The sequence below is a fragment of the Zalophus californianus genome, chromosome 7 (assembly GCF_009762305.2).
Source record: "Zalophus californianus isolate mZalCal1 chromosome 7, mZalCal1.pri.v2, whole genome shotgun sequence".
In the NCBI taxonomy this organism is placed as follows: domain Eukaryota; kingdom Metazoa; phylum Chordata; class Mammalia; order Carnivora; family Otariidae; genus Zalophus; species Zalophus californianus.
Window position 1 is genome coordinate 127,256,651 of NC_045601.1, and position 23,188 is coordinate 127,279,838.

Genomic DNA, 23,188 nt, shown 5'->3' on the forward strand with positions numbered 1-23,188 from the left:
TTATCCGCACATTCCCCCATCATCTCCACACTCACCCCCATCATCTCCACACTCACCCCCATCATCTCCACATTCCCCATTATCCGCACATTCCCCCCATCATCTCCACACTCACCTCCATCATCTCCACACTCCCCCATCATCTCCACATTCCCCCCATCATCTCCACATTCTCCATTATCTGCACATTCCCCCCATCATCTGCACACTCACCCCCATCATCTCCACACTCACTCCCCATCATCTCCACATTCCCCCCATCATCTGCACACTCACCCCCATCCTCTCCACATTCCCCCCATCATCTGCACACTCACCCCACCATGTCCACACTCTCATCATCTCCACACTCACCCCTATGTCTCCTCACTGTGAGTTCTGGAATTGCCAATCACGGGGCATGAGGCAAAGAGGTATCTTTCAGAGTATGACTCTTCACACAAATTTAAAAATGCAAGACGTTGTGATAAGTTTGATCACTTTAACTTCTTCTATTTACAAGTCATCTTCTTCCTGGTTCCCCGGAGTCATGGAGCAGTTCTTGAGGGCGCTTCAATTTCAGTGCCTGTGGCTTCCTGATTGAAGGCTTTTGCAGTTTGGGCTCCTTTATGTCTTACAGTTACTGAGACTATTCCTATAAATCAGAATAGGTTCAACCTCCGTAATTGCTTGGTTTCATTTAAATATTTCATACACACATTACTCAGGATTAATGTGTATATTAAATATTAAATGTTTCACTCCTTACTTTCAGGGTTCATCTTCCCACCCTGATACAAGGGCACCATGTCAGTGCATGTGTGTGTGTGTGTGCACGCATGTGTGAATGTATACACCTGCATATACACATTCACCTACACCACTTGGCAGATTTATTGAAATCTTACAGGTACGAGTTTCGATTGGATTCACGATAAGGTGCCAGGCACATCATGATAAGGGAACAGATGCTTCTATTCTTCCTCTGACTACTGTGTCACTTCTCTCTTTCTGCCTCTACTCCCTTCCCGAAAACAGTTCATACCCACCATTCTCCCTGTTCCAGATGGGCTGAGTGTGACCAGAGGAAAATTGACTCTCCAATCTCCCTCTGACTCTGACTGAATAAACATGACTATCATGAAACATCTCCAGTATTGAAATGTGACTCTCCTGGAAGGGTCTTCTCAAATATGCCTGATCATTTCAGCAGAGCGATTTCCTGGCGGAGTCACTTCCTGTTTGTAGTGTCTTCACCACACATCAGAATGATGTCTGAACGAGTCTTCATCCTCACGCTCAATACAGATTTGTTGAATGGTGACAGGGTTGTTGTCCCCACTGTACAGATTCAGTGTCTGGCTCTGGGTCTTGCAGCTCGATGATGCTCAGTTCAGATTTCTGCAAGAATGAGTGACTATGGACAGGTCCTGTGTCCTGCTGGTGTTGCAAGTTCCCGAATGAGGCAGAAGTCCCCGTTTGTGCCCCAAGGGGGTTGAGGATGTGAGAGGTGACACGAATACCAAACAAGGGAACCGAAAATGTGGGTGAGCTCTCTTGGCAGGATTTCTCAAAATTGTATTCTTTTTCCCAAAATTTTCTTCTTGTCCTGGTTTTACTATGCCACAGAAGCAGTTATCTGTCAAACTACCTTCTTTTGATTGCCTAATACAAAAAGAGTTTTACATGACACCAACACATTTTCTACTTATTGTAGGAAATGTGAGAAATAGAGGCAAGCCAAAAAAAAAAAAAATCATCTATAGTCTAATTCTACCACTCAGAGATTCTACTGCTATTTCCAGTGTGGTCTTTGTCATTCACTTACTCCCTCATTCGCCACCCATATTGAGCACCCACTGTGTCTGTGCATTGTTCCAGGCACCATTCTGGGGCAAGAGCAATGAACAAGACAAGATCCCTGCTTTCATGGGGCTCACAGGCCAGAGGGGAGCACGGAGCAGATGGACAAAGAAGAGAATTTCAGTGATGCCACAATTCTGTGCAGACAATTTGCATGCTATGGCAGTGATGGGCTGGGTGACAGCTGTGGTCAGGAAGTGGGGAAGGCCTCCCCAAGGAGGGGACATTTGAGCTAAGATCGGACTGGTAACCTGCTAGGGTGAGCTGAGCAGTCATGGAGGGCCAGACCTCGAAAGGCAAACCGTAACCTCACAGGCTATGGCCCTCAGCTGGGATTTGATTTAGGTATTTGAAACATTTTGGTCTCTGAATGGAGAATAATGAATGAAAGGATCAAAGAAAATCAGGAGGGGATTGCATTAGCCCAGATAAGAAACCAAGGACCACTGTTCTTCCAGTGTTTTGGGAAAAAAAAAAAAACATTTTTATAAAATGTATTTGTATAGATTTAATATAGTTTTGAATGAGATTATGCTGTACGTATAACTTCCAATCCACCACTCAGCTTACTATTCGTATTATGAACACTTTGTTTCTTTGTCACCTGATATTCTTCAAGGCACCATTGTAAATGGTTAGTCACTATATTGATATAGAACCCTGAAACACCCTAGCCTCATGAACTGATTTGTGATGACAAAGAGAAACTGTATGCTGGCCTCTCAAGGTCCCATGAGACTAGTAGGCCAAGAAAAGAACAAGTAGATTTACAGTAGATTCTCAATGGTAGTCATCATAATGATGCGAACAAGAATAGTTACTATTAAGTGATTACTACATGTCAACCTCTGTTCCATGTGCTTCACATGTATTATACTCAGCCAGTCCTCATCTCTCCTAATCTCTGGGAGGAAGGCACTATTATTCTCATTCTTATTTTATTGATGAGAAAAAGGAAGCAAAGAGCATTAAGTAAATCTTTGTGAGGTCTTTTATCTTATCAGTCTCTTTATTAAAGAAGCACAGGGCGCCTGGGTGGCTCAGTCAGTTAAGCATCTGCCTTTGGCTCAGGGCATGATATCGGGGTCCTGGGATCGAGTCCCGCATCAGGCTCCTTACTCAGTGGGGAGTCTGCTTCTCCCTCTGCCTATAGCTCTCCCTGCTTGTGTGCGCACTCTCTCTCTCTCTCTCAAAAATAAATAAATAAATAAAATAAAGAACCACAATATTCAAAACATGAAAACAAGCCTCTGTTGACAGAAGAATGGATGAAGAAAATGTGGTCTCTACATACAATGGAATATTATTCAGCTTCAAAAAAGAAGGAACTTCGGACACACGTTACAACATGCATGAAACTTGAGGATATGATGTTCAGTGAAATAAGCCATTCACAAAAGGACAGACGCTGCATGAGTCCACTTATGTGATGAGGTCCCCGGAGGAGTCAAATCCACAGAGACAGAAAGGAGAAGCGTGGTTGCCAGGGGCTGGGGTGGAATGGGGGATGGGAAGTCAGTGTTTCACGGATAGTGAGTTTCAGTTTGTGAAGACGAAAAAGTCCTGATCGTGATGATTGTTGCCTAACACTGTGAATGTACTTCCTGCCACTGAACTACACGGAAAAATGGTTAAAATTCTTAATTTTATGTGATGTATATTTTGCTCCAATAAAAAAAATGCACACTTCTTTCTCCAAAGGAGTTCCCAGCATGTTCAGTGCGAAGCCTTCAAATTTAAACATAACCACACTTAATAAGAGTGAAACAAATTTGTTTGGCTTAAAAGAGTATTCCTCAGTCCTTCCAAAATTAGTTGGAATACCCTCAGACTGAATGTTCTAGGCATGGAAATGTTTATCTTTAAAAGGAAATGTTCTCAGAGGGTGCAGTTTGAAATGAGGGAGTGAAAATGAAACACGTTTCAAACATAGCTATGTTGTTTGTTATTGTGAATGAAGGGACAAATAAAAGCACTTTTAAAGAACCTTCACAAAATGCATAGAAAGTTTTGATGACTTGGAAGATTATGTGGGGCTGGAGATTCTCTTCCCCCAAACAAGGTATTATGCTGCTCTGCGTGATGAAGCAAAACCAGACCAGCTTTTAGTGGAACATGAATTTTGAGCTGTCAGGACACCATGTGCCCATGGCAGACGCTGTTGGTGCCAGACCTACATCTCTCTGTCCTATCCCTGAGGTGGCTTGCCAGCAGTCCTTGTACACATCCATGACCTGTGCACCTCTCTGGACTGGAGCCATTGGCTGGCCTCTGGTGGGTGCTTTGCCTGGTGCAGGCAGGCTAGAAGGGTCAGAGAGTTAAATGCTCCTGGATCAAGCATGGGACTGCAGGTGGTGGATAAATACCCCAGCTCCCTCACTCTCAGGCGGACCATTCTGAGGTGTGCTCCACTCAGGGAAATGGAGCCCGCTTGCCTACAGCAGGAACTCATTAATATATGATAGGTGGAATTTCTTTCTTCCCTTATGGTGCTTCCTGGGGTTTCCTCCTAAAGGAACTACTTGGATCCATATTCTTTTTAGCTTTAAGAAATGTTTTTTATTTTTATTGTATTGTGTATGTATGTAAAATATATGTAACATAAAATTAAAACCTTTTTACCATTTTAAGTGTTGGGTTCTGTGGTATTAACCTTATTCATATCATTGTGCCGCCACCACCACTGTCCATCTTCAGAACTTTTTCATCTTCCCAAGCTGAAACTCTGTCCTCATTAAACACTAACTTCCCCCTTCCCTCCCCAAACCCCAGCCCCTGGCAACCACCACTCTACTTTCTGTGTCCATGAATCTGACTGCTCTGGGTACCACATATAAGTGGATCATACAGTATTTGTCCTTTTGTGATTGGCTTATTTCACTAAGCATCTTGTCTTCAAGTTTCATCCATGTTGCAATATATGACAAGATTTCCTTCCTTTTTAAGGCTTGATAAGATTCCATTGTAGGTGTACACCACGTTTTGTTTATCCATCCATCATCTAGGGACACTTGGGTTGCTTTGAATCCACACTCTTATCTCAGGGTCTTTTTTGGAGAGAAACTAAGATATTTTGAATACTGTCCAGGAGGGAATTCATGTGATGGTTACTGGAAGTTGGAATCAACGAGTTAAATGGAAGGATCCCAGAACTCCTTGTGATGGAGACCCCCCATCTCAGCCTGAAGAGGCATCTACATCCACTGCCCACATATTGACGCCCGAGTCTCTGTCTTTTGTATCTTACAAAGAACTTGTTTATGGCGCCTGGGTGGCTCAGTTGGTTGAGCGACTGCCTTCGGCTCGGGTCATGATCCTGGAGTCCCAGGATCAAGTCCCACATCGGGCTCCCTGCTCAGCAGGGAGTCTGCTTCTCCCTCTGGCCCCCTTCCCTCTTGTGCTCTCTATCTCTCATTCTCTCTCTCTCAAACAAATAAATAAAATCTAAAAAAAAAAAAAAAAAAAGAACTTGTTTAGAGTCAGAAGTACCTGTGTTCCTGGGCTGGAACCTGAAATAAAACTTCTCTTTGGAAAAAAATTTTTTTCCCAGAAAGTGTATTTGTTATATATGAACAGTTGAGCTCTTATGCCTTATTTTATTTTATTTTTCTATATACCTTATTTTAAACTATTATATCTATACAACCTTAAAAAAGGGGGGGCTTAAAACTCTTGGCTCTGCCCTGGAAATGCCAGTCCCTGTGTACAAGTGGGTAGGAAGGAGGTTATTTGCTATGTTAAAAACTAGGAAACAGGAGGAAGAACTTCAGTCTTAGAAAGAGGATTCCCTCTGTGGCTCCTCATACTGGGGGAGTCTCTGTGGTATCGGAGAAGACCTGAAATAAAGCAAACCTGAATGGGACCAGAACGTTCTACCTTCGAAACTGAACCATTTTTTTAATTTTTTTAAACTAAATTTAAAAAAAGATTTCTTTTCCAGCTTTACTGAGATATAACTGACATATAACATTGAGTAAGTTGATACATTTATATATTGCAAAGTGATTATCCACCCATCCTGTCACATAATTACCATTTCTTTCTTAATGGTGAAAACATTTAAGATTTACTCTTAGGAACTTTCAGGTATATAATACAATATTATTAGCTATAATCACCATGCCATCCATTAGATCCCTCAGAACTTGTTGATCTTGGGACGTCCAGGTGGCTCAGTCAGTTAAGAGTCTGCCTTCGGCTCAGGTCGTGATCCCAGGGTCCTGGGATCGAGCCCCGCATCGGGCTCCCTGCTCCGCGGGAAGCCTGCTTCTCTCCCTCCCACTCCCCCCTGCTTGTGTTCCCTCTCTCACTGTGTCTCTCTCTGTCAAATAAATAAATAAAAATCTTAAAAAAAATTAAAATCTTAAAAAAAAACTTGTTAATCTTACAACTGGACGTTTGTACCCTTTGGCCAATATCTCCCCATCACCCTCTCCCTAGCTCTTGCTAAGCACCGCTCTATTCTGTTTCTCTATGTAAACTATTTCTCTACTAATTGTCTATTTCCTTGTGTTTGACTTATTTTATATTCATATATACTATATAGTTATATGGTATATTATATATTCATATATGATATGGTATTATAATCTTTTAAGGATTTTTACCAGCCTGCCTCACCTATGCTAAGAACAAGCAAGGAGCTGGGTGGTCCAGGAGCAGCAGAAGCCCAGGTGGGGGAGGCAGGGAGAGATCTCTGAGGAAGCAGCTATAACTCACAAGGGTTGGAGCTGCTTATCACTTGAGCCCCGGTCCTCTCCTCTAAGGAGTTCCTGGGTTATTAGAACAGCAGGACTGCCATATGATCTGATAAAAACATTTGTTAAAAACAGCAGGCTTCAGCTAAGTTAATTACAATCGTTTCTTCCAATCTCCAGACACCCTGCCAGGGGCAGGTGTCACAGAACCCAACAGCCTTGGGGGATGCTTGGGTCATGGGGAACTTGTGGAGCACCTCTGGCTGTGAGGAAACCAGTGGTGGGACCTCAATCCCTCATCCACTGGTCCAACACCCAGTGAAATTGGGATCCACTATTTTAAAAACATATTTTCATTAAATCTCCATCAGGGTCTGCTCTGCTACCTAGAGTGCTCTACCTAGTTGGCTGGTAAAACAGTCATTAAATTAACTAAGGGGCACCTGGGTGGCTCAGTCGGTTAAGCGTCTGACTCTTGATCTCAGCTCAGGTCTTGATCTCAGGATCGTGAGTTCAAGCCCCACATTGGGCTCCACATTGGGTGTGGAGCCTGCTTAAAATGCATAAATAAATAAATTAACTAAGGACATTAGTGGTTGGCTGTTCTTCAATACGGAGATCAGTTTGTGGCAAGAGTCATCGGTCTTTGGGCCCCAGGTTATTTAAGAGCAGGCAAACAAGCAGAAAAGTCTTGGGAGGCTTGGCCTTTCTCTGTCTGCTAACTTCTTATCTTCCTAATCCCAGAGCTTCCACAATTGCTGCATCATAAACAGCAAAATAAAAGTGACTAAATGGCAAATAAAAGGCAGCAGAGTTTTACCCGGAGGGGGATAAATCTTCAGAGAATTTTCATCTGATTAAAACTTTTTCCTACATAAAAGGTGGTCTTGGATACATAGCAAGTGCTCAGATTTTATCCCAGAGATTATAAAAACAAAGTAGAAAATAAATGAGAATTCCATTTTAGTAAAGGTGATCATATTGGGATGCCTGAGTGGCTCAGTCAGTTAAGCGTCAGACTCTTGATTTTGGCTCAGGTCATGATCTCGGGGTCGTAAGATCGAGCCCCGAGTCAGACTCTGTGCTGCGCATGGAGCCTGCTAGGGATTTTCTCTCTCTCTCTCCCTCTCCCTTTGCCCCTGCTCCGCACTCCCACCCCCACTTCCCATGTGCTCTCTCTCTTTCTCTCTCTCTCAAAAAAAAAAAAAAAAAGATAATCACATTGATTCCATGCCTAAAGAAATTGAATTATCAGGTTGTAAATCTGTGTGTGTTTGCGGGGGTGGGGTTGTGTTCCTTAAAAAGACCAGGTGCCTTAGAAGGGAATTTCTATTAACTTTGATGGGCATTTAATACTAAAAGGAACTAAAAGGGAACACCCTGGCTGGAACACGACATAATCAGATGGAACTAGTCAGTTCTAATGGTTTTTTGCTCTCATGAGAACCCTTCTGAATGGCTGTGCTGGGCTGGTGGTCCTACTGGTGGGTGAGGTCCCTTATTCCAGACTCTCCCACCCCTGGGGCTGCATACATGCACTGTGAGAGTGAGCAGTGCACGTCCAGTCAAAGAGCGGTGGAGAGAGTAAACCACAAGAGACGGCAAGAGGTAAGAGTGGTATTTATTATTTGCCAGGCTCAGAGAAATCATTTGAAATGGCACTCCCTACCACAGCAAGGCTCTCGTGGAAGGGGTCTATACTGCCCGAGATCACCTCCTGAAAGCATCCCTTCCTTGGTGTTTTCCATTTACCTCAGAGCCACGTACACATGCGCAGCAGGAATGTTTCCCATCCCCCTGGAACATTTGGGAGACTTGAGGTCATTGTGTGGTTAAGTACTGATTGGAGCTGGCAATAATAGGAAATTTGCTTTTTAAAAATGGAAAAGAAAACTCCATTATTGGGAAGCAGCACATCTATTTGAGCAGCTCTGTTCTGCCTGGTGAATTTCTCCAGAGGCAAACAGCCCTGAGATCCATGTTGAAATGGAAATGGTGGCCCACAGTCAGGATGGTTCAAGATCAGGATCAGAATTTGAGACCGCTATTTAGAAACCGTGCCGCGCACCTGCTCGGGAAAAGCTTCCAAACATCTTTGCACACAGAAAACACTTAAACAAATGCATTTGATTTCTCATTAGTGTTACCCAATCTTTCATTAGCTTCATAAACGCTCACCTCCACCCATATGATCTTAATACTCTCCTAGGGATAAAAAACTACCTTATCTTAGCAGCTGGTATCAAAATCCTTTTAGGAGAGGCACAGGAGACTTTTCCTCTGAGCTCCCGCAGCACTTACCCAATACCTTTTAAAGTTTTTTTTTAATGTGGTAAAAATATAACAAAATGTACAATTATCACTACTTTTAAAGTGCAGGTTAGCGGCCTTAAATCCATTAAGTACATCGTTATGTAGCCATTCCCACCATCCATCTCCAGAACTTTCTTCATGTTGTAAAACTAAAACTCTATACATATTAAAAATAACTCCCCATTCCCTCCTCCCCCCAGGTCCCTGGCAACCACCATTTGACTTTCTGTCTTTGTGAATTTGACTTCTCTAGGTGGCTCAGATAAGTGGAATCATATAGTATTTATTTATGTTTTAGAGAGAGGCTGGGGAAGGGGCAGAGGGAGAGGAGAGAGAGAATCCTCAAGCAGCCTCCCTGCTAAGCACAGAGCCTGACATGGGGCTCGATCCCAGGACCCTGAGACCACGAACTGAGCTGAAATTAAGAGTTGTACACTTAACTGACTGAGCCACCCAGGTGTCCTAGAATCATATAGTATTTAACCTTTTGTGTGTCTGGCTTATTTTATTTAGCGTAATGTCCTCAAGATTCATCCGTATTGTAGCCTGTGTCAGAATTTCTTTCTTTTCCAAGACTGATAATATTCCACTGTATCTAAACACCACAATTTTGACCTATGCTTTTTTAAATTGGGATTTAATTGACATATAACATTATGTTAGTTTCAGGTGTACAACATAATGGTTTGAAACATGTATATATTGCAAAACGATCACCACAATAACTCTAGGTAATATGCATTACCTCACATAGTTACAATTTCTTTCTTATAATGAGAGAGTTTAAGATATACTCTCTTAGAACCTTTCATAAATACAATACACTATTATTAACCCATAGTCACCATGCTGTACATTACATGCCCAGGACTTACTTGTTTTATCACTGGAAGTTTGTACCTTTTGACCACCTTCAGCCATTCCTCTCCCCCCCTACCCCTGACCTCGGGAGATCTGTATCTATTAGTTTGTTTTTTTAAAGATTTAACATGTTAGTGAGATAATATGGTATTTGTCTTTCTCCGTCTGACTTATTTCACTTAGCATAATACCCTCTAGGTCCACCCATGTTGTCACAAATGGCAGGGTTTCCTCCTTTTTTATGACTGTGTAATATTCCATTCATACCACATTCTCTTTATTCATTCATCTATTGATGGACACTTAGGTTGTTTCCATGTCTTGGCTCTTGTAAATAATGCTGCAATGAACATGGGGGTGCAGATCATCTTCCGAGTGTTTTCATTTTCTTTGGGTAAATACTTGGATGTGGGATTACTGAATCATATGATAGTCCTATTTTTAATTTTTTGAGAAACTTCCATACTGTTTTCCATATAGTAGCTGCACCAATTTACATTCCCACCAACAGAAAAGTCCCCTTTCTTCCACAGCCTCACTGGCAATCATTATTTCTTGTCTTTTTGATAACAGCCATCCTAACGGGTGTAAGGTACTATCTCACTGTGGTTTTGATTTGCATTTCTCTGGCCTGTACTTTTAACACAGCACTTACCAGCTACTGTCTCTTTTAGCCTATAAGCTGCATGGGGACACAAAGACACTAAAGATTCATACTTTGAATTCATTCACCTTCCCATGTGACAGGGGAGCTAGTTTAACATAAGGACATATTACTCAAAGAGTCAGTTAATGGTGACATTACACACACACACACACACACACACACACACACACACACACACACTTCCCAGAATAATGTGTGTGGGGGCATGATTGTTACTATGACACGATGAGTGAGAGAGGGTAACCTGGTCCTACCTATAGATTAATTGCTTGATTGACTGATTTGTTGATGAATTCATTCATCTAACAAATATTTTATACACGTTATACATGTGTCAGGCATCTTGCCGATGACTGAGACCACAACACAGATACAATCCTTGCCTTCCTGGAGTTTCCAACTAATGGGGGAAAAGTTAAAAATAACTTCTCACCTAAATACATAATTACAAGTTGTGATAAGAAGGGGCACCTGTACCCCAATGTTCATAGCAGCAATTTCCACAATAGCCAAACTGTGGAGGGAGCTGAGACGCCCTTCAGTGGATAATGGATAAAGAAGATGTGGTTCATATACACAATGGAATATCACTCAGCCGTCAGAAAGGGCGAATACCTACTATTAACATCGACATGGATGGAACTGGAGGTGCTTATGCTAAGTGAAATAAGTCAAGCAGAGAAAGACAATATAATGGTTTCACTCATATTTGAAACATAAGGAATAGCACAGAGGACCATAGGGGAAGGGAGGGAAAACTGAATGGGAAGAAATCAGAGACTCTCAACTCCGGGAACCAAACTGAGGGTTACAAAGGGGAGGGGGGGATGGGCTAACGGGGTGATGGGCATTAAGGTGGGCACGTGATGTGATGAGCATTGAGTGTTACACGCAACTAATGAATCATTGAACACTACATCAAAAACTAATTATGTACTATATGTTGGCCAATGGGACATAATTAAAAAAAGAAGAAAAAAAGAGCTGGGAAGAAAATAGCATATAGGCTGGTGTATGAGACACAACAGAAACATATACGTCCTCTAATGAGATTTTTTTAAATAAAAAGAAAACATATTCCTTGGGTGTCTGACCTCTGATTGACATTGACAGAGGGAACTCCCATCTTGGAAACTTCTTTCCTCCAAAACCTAACAGTGTGAACAATAAAAAAATGAGAGTCAGGAAAGGGCGATTGTCAATAAAAAGATAAGAAATGAGTGTTCAAAAAACAGCTCAGCAGCCCCACCCCGTTCCCCTCAGTGCCTAACTCCACCCTCCATAGAAACACTATCTGGGAGAAATGCGTATATGAAACCCTGACAAATGGCATAAATGACCTCCAAACTGTAGCGAGGCAGAAGAGAGGCTGCTGGGGGCGTGGCAGGTGAGTGGTGCCAACAGCAGGTGACCTAGGAGACCGTCAAGCAGGATGGCGCAGGGAGGGCTGAGCTGGGCAGATGCCACCATTTAGATGTCAAGTGGAGAATTAGGGGCCGGCAAAGAGGAAGAGGAGTCAGAGACAAAGGGGGGAAACCAGGGATGTCGAGACGCTGAGAGAAGAGGGTGTGATAAATGCTATGGAGAGATGCCCTGGGGTGACCATGAAGCACTGTCATTGGACCTGGCAAATGGAGATGAGAGTTTGCTCACCAAGAGAGCTTTGAATGGTCAGATCTGATCCTCCAGCTAATGACATTCGGGCCCCTTGAGAGTCATTTTGACCACTGCCATCAATCTAGAGTGGTTGGTGGAGATGCCCAGAGACAGTCCATTAAGACAGCATCACAAGCACAATTCATAGTCACCACCATGATGGTGGAATTGGATGATTCACCGCCTGCAGGACACTAAGCATCCTCATGATACGTGTACTGCAGCCTCCTCTTCCATAGCTCTCTCAATGTCACCACGAAGTCTAGCTTCTACTCTCTGTTGCATGAAAAAGCCAAAAATCTGAGATTAGGAAGACATGTCTGTGGGGGAGAATAGCCTCAAAGCCCAGCGCAGTCGGCTGTCACTGCCAGAGATGACCCACCCCCTTCTAGGAGTGGCTTCCATTGGTCTTCACGTCCTCCTTTCAGCTTCAACCAGGTCTGTGAGCCTGAGAGCTTTGTCTGCCTTCAGTCAAGGCTGCTTGTTGGTTCTGGGTGAGCAATTTGAAAGTCACTCATGCAGCTAGAGGCTCTCCTGAAAGATCTTCATCTCTGCCAGGCAGGATGTGAGCTGACAGGTAATCCCTTTTCCATTTGGTATCAATATTTCTAGTAGTTTTGTGTGTTCATTTTGTCATCATTTTAAAAACGTGAGTTATTAACATGTCACAAACACTACTCTGTATTGGCAGGATAATTTTGTAGCATTAATTTATGTTTTCCTTCCTGTGTATTTTTCTTTCTCTTCTCCCATTCAAGTAGCTAACAAGTTACTTGGGTGGAAAGTAGGAGCTATTTCCCAGACTTTTTTTTTTGCCCCTGATTTTTATTTATAAGCGTTTTTGGGCACCGTGTCCTGCTTCCAGAGGTGGCAACACCTTGAGAAATGAGCTGTGGAATCCCTAGCTTCGTCAAATATTCCTGTGCCCTGAGGCACCTGGGCAGCTCAGTCGGTTGAGCATCTGATTGATTTCTGCTCAGGTCGTGATCTCAGGATCATGAGATCGAGCCCCGTTTTGGGCTCTATGCTCAGCTCAGAGTCTGCTTGTCCCTCTCCCTCTGCTCCTCCCCACTACCCACTTGGACACACATGTGCACTCTCTTTCTAAAATAAATAAATAAATCTTAAAAAAACATTCCTGAGCTTGACATTTGGAGCTACTTAGACCAATAGGGGCCTCCTGTCATCAATCCTCCAAGATTGGCAGAAATATCTCAGTGACTCTCTAGCACAACCAAGTGACCTGAGGACGGTCAGTCAGTGTCCCAGAGGAGCTGATGACAGACACAGCAGGACCCATCACTTGGCCTTGGTCCAGGTAAGTCCCTGACACCTTTTCACTTCACTGGAGTTAGGGGAAGAACCCTAAGAATGATTGAGGTTGAGTTTTCCTCCAGCCCAGGGAATGCGGGCACCAAGTCAAAATTAATTTGATCTAAAAAAAAAATTTTTAATGCATTTTTCCTGGTGCATTCGAATCTGAGGTCTGAGAATGGTCATACCTGTCTCACATTACATTAACTTGAAGACGTCAAAGTACAACCAGCTCTTGATTTTGTGGTCCGTGGCTAAGAATGGCGCATAGAAATGGAACCCGCTGCTAATTCCAAATGGCTTTTCCTCATTTAAAGGCTTTCATTGTTGATTTTTCACTAAACAGCAGCAAGATGATTTTTCCTACTTTCTCCCTTTCCTCTCGTTGTCATTTAAAAATCGTATACAGCCACTTTGAAAAGGAGTTTGGCAGATTCTTAGAAAATGAAACATGCACTTACCACATGCTCTGGCAATCCCATTCCTAGATATTTACACAACAGAAATGAAAACATATGTCCACACAAAGGCCTGAACATGAATGTTCATAGCAACTTTATTCATCGTTGACAAAAACTGGAAATGATCTGAATGTCCAGCTGGTACGAGGAACCCCGATTTGGTATACCCATATCATGAAACACTACTCAGCAAATTGAGTGAATGAATTGCTGATACATGCAACCATATGGAGGGAGCTCCAAAGTATAATGCTCGGTGAAAGCGGCTCAACACAAGAGTGCACGCCCTGTGGTTCCACCCATACGAAATTCTATAGACACCACAGCCGAGTGATTGGCAGGAGGAGGGGGGGGGAGAAGAGGGGGAGATGGGTTATGGAGAGGGGATTGACTGCAAAGGGGCACAAGGGAGCTTTTGGGAGTGCTGGAAATGTTCCATATCCTGACTGGTGTGATTGGCAACATGACTACGCACATGGGTCACCACCTATCAGATTGTAACTTTAAAAATTGGTGAATTCTATTGTATGTACAAAAAGCTCAAAAAAGGTGACAAAAATCCTAAGGAAGGAGCAGAGATGAAAGTAATGAAGGTATTGAATAACTAATTCCTGGATACTTGAGAGACCTGTGTAAAGACTCCCCAGCTTGCTCATGCCGGTTTTTCTTTCCTTTCTTTTTAAAATTTATTTATTTGAGAGAGTGAGTGAGAGAACACGAGTGGGGTGGGAGGGGCAGAGGCAGAGGGAGAAGCAGGCTCCCCGCTGAGCAAGGAGCCCTCTTTGGGGCTCGATCCCAGGACCCCAGGATCATGACCTGAGCCAAAGGCAGACGCTTAACTGACTGAGCCACCCAGGCGGCCCTCATGTTCGTTTTTCTTCCATGCTTTTGAATTGTATGTTGCTCACTCCCTCCACCCACCCATACGCCAATGCTCCAGTCAGAGGAGGCCCTCCACCTTCTCCAGCACCCCCTCTTTCCCTGTGAGAAGCCAGGCTGCCTTGGTTCCACACGATTAACTGCTATCTGGCTTCCAGTATAACATGAGCCAACATGAGCCCTTCCTCACCACATCTTCCTCTGCAGTAGCTTACCCTTTTGCCTAGCTTCCCTCCACAGCCTTACTGCTGACTGTGGGCAATATTTATCCCGTGTGTATTTGGATTCTCCAGAGAAACAGACCAACAAAACCTCTATATCGTCTATCTAGCTATCCATCCATCCATCCATCCATCCATCCATCCATCCATCTATCCATCTATCTGTCCATCTAGCATCTGTCTGTGTATCTATCTGTCTACCTGTCTAGAGAGAAAGAGAAAGAATGAGAGAGACTTTTATTTTATGGAGTTGGCTCCTGCAATTGTTGGGACTAGCAAGTCTGGAATTTGCAGGGCAGGCCAGCAGGCTGGAAATTCAGTGAAGAGCTGATGCAATCTTGAGTCCAAAGGCTGGAAATGCAGGCAGAATTTCTATGTAGCAGTCTAGAAGTAGAATTCCTTCTTTTCTGAGTGTTCTGAGTCTTTGCTCTTAAGGCCTTCAACTGATTGGATGAGGCCCACCCACATTATGGAAGGTAATCTGCTTTACCCAAGTCTGATTTAAATATTAATCACATCAGGGCACCTGGGTAGCTCTGTCGTTAAGCATCCGACTCTTGATTTTGGCTCAGGTCATGATCTCAGGGTCGTGAGATTGAGCCCCCGGTGGGCTCCGCGCTGGGCATGGAGACTGCTTGGGATTCTCTCTCTCCCTCTCCTACTCCCTCTACCCCTCCAGCCTTCAACTCCCCTGCTCTCTTAAAAAAAATTGTAAGGGGAGGGGGGTAGGGGGATGGGTTAGCCTGGTGATGGGTATTGAGGAGGGCACGTTCTGCATGGAGCACTGGGTGTTATGAACAAACAATGAATCATGGAACACTACATCAGAAACTAAGGATGTAATATATGGTGATTAACATAACAATAAAAAAATTAAAAAAAATTGTAAAAAAGAAAAGAAATATTAATCACATCTAAAAAATATCTTGACAGCAACATCTCAACTGGTGTTTGATCCAACAATTGGTTACCTCAGCTTAGCTAAATTGACACATAAAATTAACCACCACACATCTGCATTAGCCTCTTTCCTCTCTTTTAAAGCCATTAAAAGTCTGGGTTTACACTTCTGCTCTGCCCTTGGTTAGCTGTGTTACCTTGGAATAGTTACTTATCTTTCTGGGCCTCCATTTCCTCAAAATAAATCTGGGTCAATAATAGGATTGTTACACAAGAATTAAATGAATGAATATGAGAGAGTTAATACATTCAAAGAGCCTATAGAAGAGTACCCAGCGCTATAAACCACTTACTACATGCCAGGCACTATTCTATATTTTACATATATTAACTAATTTTTGAAAAAAATTCTATTCATCTTAAAATTACATTTATGAGTCAAGAAACTTCCCAGTCATGGCCAAAGAATGACTTGAATCAAAGAGCAGGGAGGGGAACCATATGTTTGAAGTAAATTGGACAGAATAAAGACAGGTTTCAAATGCAAGTGTTCAAAAAAATGCCCCAGAGCCTTCCCCTACTTACTTCCTTAGCGAAATTTAATCAAGGCCTAGCATTTAAGATAATTTTCAAAAGCTTTTTGCTCAATGATATCTTGCTTTGCTGTTTTATTTAATTACTAGTATGGCAAAAGCCTTAGATTTCTCTTTTTTTTGGTAGTATATAAAAAGCATTTCTCATACATTATACTTGAAACAGCCCACTGTGGGCTGGTGGGGGCCCAGTCACCACAGATCACATTTCTATGGGAAAATGTATTCTGAGATCCAAGCAAATGACTTACAAATGAACTTTTAGTAAATATCCCATCTCTAATGTGCTGACTACTTTATTTGTTTATTTTTTATTTTTATTTTTTTATTATGTTCAGTTAGCCACTGTATAGTACATAATTTGTCCTTGATGCGGTGTCTACTTTAAGTACAGACAGCATAACAAAGTGGGTAAGTACAAGACCTTTGAAGCTTTCAAACAGCTGTGAGGGTGACTCCCAGCCCGGCCCCCTGCAGCCGTGTCACCGTGGGCAAATTGCTTAACCCCCAGAAGACTCAGTTCCTCAACTTGTTGTGAAGATGGATGAATTTTTCCAGCACATAAAAAGTGCTCAGTAAATGAAAGTATTCTGTTCTGGAGATCATCTCATGACAGTCATAACATTTCAATCATTTGGTACCAAATATCCTAATACCTAGCTTTTCAAATGAGAAAAGTGAGCAGAGACATTATAGGTACTCTTCTAAATCCTCCAATGCATACACATCTATCCACATTTCTCCAGAAAGTGTTTGTTCCCATTCAGGAACCTCCTGTAATGTCCTGCTCTCTTGTGTCAGCAAGCACCAACCGAGATCAATGATTTCTGCATCGTCAAATCCAAAGGGCAGTTTACATCTTTTTTTTTTTTTTAGAGAGAGGGCGCATGCTCATGCCTGTGGGGGGGGTATGAGAGGGGGAGGGGCACACGGAGAGGGAGAGAGAGAGAGAGAACCTCAAGCAGACTCTACACCGAGGCTGGAGCCAGACAGGGGGCTCGATCTCATGACCCTGAGATCATGACCTGAGCCAAAATCAAGAGTCGGAAGCTTAACCAACTGAGCCACCCAGGCGCTCCTGCATCTTTAAATTACTGGGCCTCTGTGCTCTGTTTAACTATCAAACTGTTGTGATGGGTTAAATGGTGTCCCCCCACATTCACGTGTTGAAATGCTAACCCATAGCACGTCAGAATGTGACTATTTGGAGAAAAGCCTTTGAGGAGGTAATTAGGTTAAACCTAACCCAATAGGACTGGTGTCTTTCTAAGAAAAGAACAAGAGGGCACAAGATAGTAGGAAAGACAGTGAGGACGCAGCAGGGAAAAGACTGCCATCCTCAAGTCCAGGAAACAGGTCTTAGAGGGAACCTATCCTGACAACACCTTGATCTTGAACTTCCAGCCTCCAGAACCGTGAGTGAACTTCTATGTTTCAGGGCCCAGTCTGTGGCACTGTGTTACGGTAGCCCTTAGCGAACTCATACAGCCTCGCTTTGGAAACTTTCTGCTACTGCCTCGAATCCCACAGCTCCAACTGGTTTTCCCACTGTTCTTTCTGGGTAGACTTCTTGTCCTTTGCCCATTCTTAAATCCTGGTGATTCTCAGGGTAAATAACCTTCCTCATTTTATATGCTCTGCCCAGCAGATGTCACCCACTCTTATGTTTTAACTACTGACAGTAACCAATTCAATGATTTCAGCGTAGAGCTCTCTGGCAAGCACCGTGTTTATGCGTAAAATTGCACACCTTCCCCAAATGTTGTCCACATACTTCAGACTCCGCAGTGCAAAACCGTGGTGTCTGCCTCCTTGTGTTCAGTTCATGTCTCCATCTTCCTGTTCACCCATGCTAGAGATCTGAGAGCCAGTCTGCAGTTCTTCCTCTTCTTTACCGCTAGATAGGATCTCCTAAATATGTGTTTAAGAGCCCCCCGTCCTTCCCATACTCACCACCCTACTCTAGCGCAGGCAGCAAGCCTCTTTTGCTCTGACTGCTGCAAGAACGTCCTGATTGCTCGTGGTGATTCTCAGATCAGTCCCGGTTGTGGTCACCTGGGCAACGGCCTGGACTGTCTCCCCTGTGCTCTTCCTGGGATAGCACCATGCATCCTTCAGCAATTTGATCAGGTTATCACCTCCTCCAGGAAGACTTACAGATCTACCTAAGGAAGGTTAGACAGCGAGGGACCGACTGAGAAGCCACTATTTAAGATGAGGTTGGAAGGACCAGGAGGCACCAGGGTAGTTCTTCCCAACCACCCACTGAGTCTTACAAAAAAAGAAATTCAAAATCGACTTAAGCTTTTGCCATTTTCCCAAAGGCATTCTTTAAAGGTTGTTGGGTTACATGAAGCCATCTACTGCCACCTTATGGCAAAAAGTTGAAAAGAAAGCCCCATGCAAAAAGTTCTGCTAACTTCTAAAAGCCTGATCCTTGCTCCTGTTACAATGGATGAATTATTCAGAGCTCCATCTAAAAACACCACCTCCTCTCATGCGCCGGACACTGCCCTCTCTCACTCACCCGAAGATGGTGTTCCTAGTATCTCCCTCTGTCTCGCCATCATCAATTTTCCTTTCCCTATGGATACCTCCCATCAGGACTCAAACCTCCTGATACTCATCATCTGAAAACAAAACAATACAACAGAACAAATACCTTACCTTCACCCCCCACCCCTCTCTGGGGACCACCCTATTTCCCTGCTCTCCTTTACGGCAAATTGCTTCAGAATAGTTTCCTGTATGTGCTGTCGTCACTTTCTCTTTTCTTTTCTTCTTCTTTTCTTGTCCTCTCTTGAGTCTACTCCCAGTTGGGTTTTTGCCTCTAGCACTCTACCCAGACAGCAGAGTTAAGGGTAGAAATGACTTCCACATTGCCAAATCCAGTGGTCCTGTCTCGGTTCTCATCTCATTAGTTCTTGATGCAGTGTTCCATGGTTCATTGTTTGTGCATCACACCCAGTGCTCCATGCAGAACGTGCCCTCTTTAATACCCATCACCAGGCTAACCCATCCCCCCACCCCCCTCCCCTCTAGAACCCTCAGTTTGTTTCTCAGAGTCCATCGTCTCTCCTGGTTCATCTCCCCCTCCGACTTACTCCCCTTCATTCTTCCCCTCCTGCTATTTTCTTCTTTTTCTTTTTTCTTAACAAATGTTGCATTATTTGTTTCAGAAGTACAGATCTATGATTCAACAGTCTTGTACAATTCACAGTGCTCACCATAGCACATACCCTCCCCAATGTCTATCACCCCGCCACCCCATCCCTCCCACCCCCGACCACTCCAGCAACACTCAGTTTGTTTCCTGAGATGAAGAATTCCTCCTATCAGTGAGGTCATATGATACATGTCTTTCTCTGATTGACTTATTTCACTCAGCATAACACCCTCCAGTTCCATCCACGTCGTTGCAAATGGCAAGATCTCATTCCTTTTGATGGCTGCATAACATTCCATTGTGTATATATACCACCTCTTCTTTATCCATTCATCTGTCAATGGACATCTTGGCTCTTTCCACAGTTTGGCTATTGTGGACATTGCTGCTATAAACATTGGGGTGCACGTACCCCTTCGGGTCCCTACATTTGTATCTTTGGGGTAAATACCCAGTAGTGCAATTGCTGGATCGTAGGGTAGCTCTATTTTCAACTGTTTGAGGAACCTCCATACTGTTTTCCAGAGTGGTTGCACGAGCTTCCATTCCCACCAACAGTGTAGGAGGGTTCCCCTTTCTCCACATCCCTGCCGACATCTGTCGTTTCCTGACTTGTTAATTTTAGCCATTCTGACTGGTGTGACGTGGTATCTCCTTGAGGTTTTGATTTGGATTTCCCTGATGCCGAGCGATGTTGAACACTTTTTCATGTGTCTGTTGGCCATTTGGATGTCTTCTTTGGAAAAATGTCTGTTCATGTCTTCTGCCCATTTCTTGATTGGATCATTTGTTCTTTGGGTGTTGAGTTTGATAAGTTCTTTATAGATTCTGGATACTAGCCCTTTATCTGATATGTCATTTGCAAATATTTTCTCCCATTCTGTCGGTTGTCTTTTGGTTTTGTGGACTGTTTCTTTTGCTGTGCAAAAGCTTTTTATCTTGATGAAATCCCAATAGTTCATTTTCAGCATGGTGCTTTTAAACTGGAAATAAGACCGTGTCATTTCTCTCCTCAAAATCACCCAATGGCTCCCCATCTCATGCAGAGTAAAATGCAAGGTTCTTACTGAGATCTTCAAGGCCCCTATAGGGTCTGTGCCCACACCCATGCTTCTGGTCTCACCTCCTCTCACCGTCTCCAGCACCCACCCTACTCCAGCCTCCTTAAGCATGAGAGGCTTGGTCCATTCACTGCCCTCCCCCTTCCTTCTGCCTGAAAAGCTTGGTTCTTACATCCTCCAGTTTTGTGCTTAAAAGTCTTATTGAAGAGGCCTTTCCAGATCATCCTACTGAAAATTGTGCTTTCCCCCCCTTTCCCCAGACTATGTTATTTAGCTCTGTTGCTTTCATTACCTAATATAGCTTACATTCTTACATAAGTTTCACTAGGGCAATGCCACATCCCCAGTGCCTACGGCAGCACAGGCATGCAGTAGGCATACAATACATATTGGTTGGGTGAATAAATGAGGATCACTGTCCTAGGTGATCCCATCTCAAAAGAAGGAATATATTCTCTCTAATCCATCTACTTCTGCTCAAATGAAGCAACAGCAACACTGTCTTGGATCAATTATTTATTTACTTAAAAATATCTTTAAGACTTTATTTTTGTAGAGCAGTTTTAGGTTCACAGCCGAATGGAGAGGAAGATACAGCAATTTCCCATATACCCCCTGCTCCGCCATATGCACAGCCTCCCCCATTTCAACATTTCCCACCAGAGCAGAACACTTGGTTACGATCGATGAACCTGCGCTGACCCATCATAATCGCCCAGTCCATAGCTTACATTACGGTTCACTCCTGGTGTTGCACACTCTATGGGTTTGGGCAAATGTATAATGAAATGGATCCATCATTATGGCATTATACAGAGTATTTCTACTGCCCTAAAAATCCTCTGTGCCCTCCCTATTCATCCTGCCCCGCAACCCCTGGCAACCACTGATCCTCTGTCTCCCTAGTTTTGAATTTCCCACAATGTCATATAGTTGGAAGCATACCATATGTAGCATTTTCAGATTGGCTTCTTTCACTTAGTCATATGCCTTTAAGGTTCTTCCGTGTATTTTTATGGCTTGATAGCTCATTTCTTTTTAGCACTAAATAATATCCCATTGTCTGGATGGACCAGAGTTTATTTATCCATTCACCTTCTGAAGGGCATCTTGGTTGCTTCCAAGATTTGGCAACTATAAATAAAGCTGTTAATAACAACTGTGCGTGGTTTTTGTGTGGATGTAAGTTTTTAACTCCTTTGGGTAAATATCAAGGAGTGCAGTTGCTGGATCATATGGTAAGACTCTGTTTAGCTTTGTAAGAAACCACTAGTCTGTCTTCCAAAGTGGCTGTACCATTCTGCATTCCCACCAGGAATGAATGAAAGTTCCTATGGCTTCACATCCTCACCAGCGTTTGGTGCTCTCAGTGTTCCGGATTTTGGCCGTTCTAATAGACATGTGGTGGCATCGTTATTGTTTTAATTTGCATTTCCCTGATGACCTAGGATGTGGAGCATCTTTTTTTATGCTTATTTGCTATCTATCTTCTTTGATGAGCTGTCTGTTCAAGTCTTTGGCTCTTTTTGAGATCAGTGTTGTTTAGTGTTGAATTTTAATCTCTAACTTTTTTTTTTCCCATGGAGAGAAGCTGCCATTGCTAGTTGTTTGTAGAGATGCAGACAGCAAGTCAGATTTTCTGTGTTCCAGGAAGGGTCCAGTGAGCCCTTTGTTTATAGAAATGCGCAGGAAGCCTTGTCCTGTGGGGGTGGGGCAACCCTTTTGATGGCTTGACTGAGACTGCCCATCCCTCTGGTCACCAAAGCTTGGAAAGAAAGGAAACTTCCTGTGAGGAAATGGAAACTCAATCTTTTCCCTTTTGAGGTTGAATGCTGTTTGGACCCCCACAGACTGAGATGGCCTCTGGCTGAGGCTGTCCTTACAGAGAGAGAGTAGTGCTGGGTGGGAGCCCCTATCTGCCTGCCGTGGGGTGCATGCTTGTAGGGGGACCTTGGGAGCCCGAGCTGGTTTGGATGTGTGGCTTCCTGTGCAGAAATACCCTTGGAAAGTGGGATTTTGTTGTCTTGAAGAAATGCTATGTCTTGAAACCCACAGTAGCACCCATGATTTCTTTGAATCAGACACGATGAGTACTTAATTGTAGCCCTTGTGATCCTCTCTGCCTGGCCGGGCAGCTAAATCTGGAGCAGCCCAGTTCTGGGGGTGGCTGTGGTTTCCTTCAGCCCCAGGGGCATCTGTCTCAGTTTTGCTTCATGTGACCGGAGGGGACCTGCTTTGGAGACACTAATAAGCACATGGGGGGTGGTGGGGGATGGACGATGTTAAGATGTTGGCAGGAAGCCACAAGCGGGAGATGTTGAACTTCCTGCTAATCTGGCATGTTGCAGCCTGAGCCGAATTCAGTTTGAAAAGTAAAAGGGATGCTGCCTTCCTCGTGCATGATGCCGGTGGGCTGGCTCAGGCTGGTTATGGAAGAGTCTGGTGTCCTCAACAGAAATAAGCAGGGCGCAACATTCCTGCTTCTGTCTGTCCTACTGCCCACTCTCTAGCCCACATCCCTGTTTCTGATGGCCCTCCATCACACCCAGGTGAAACC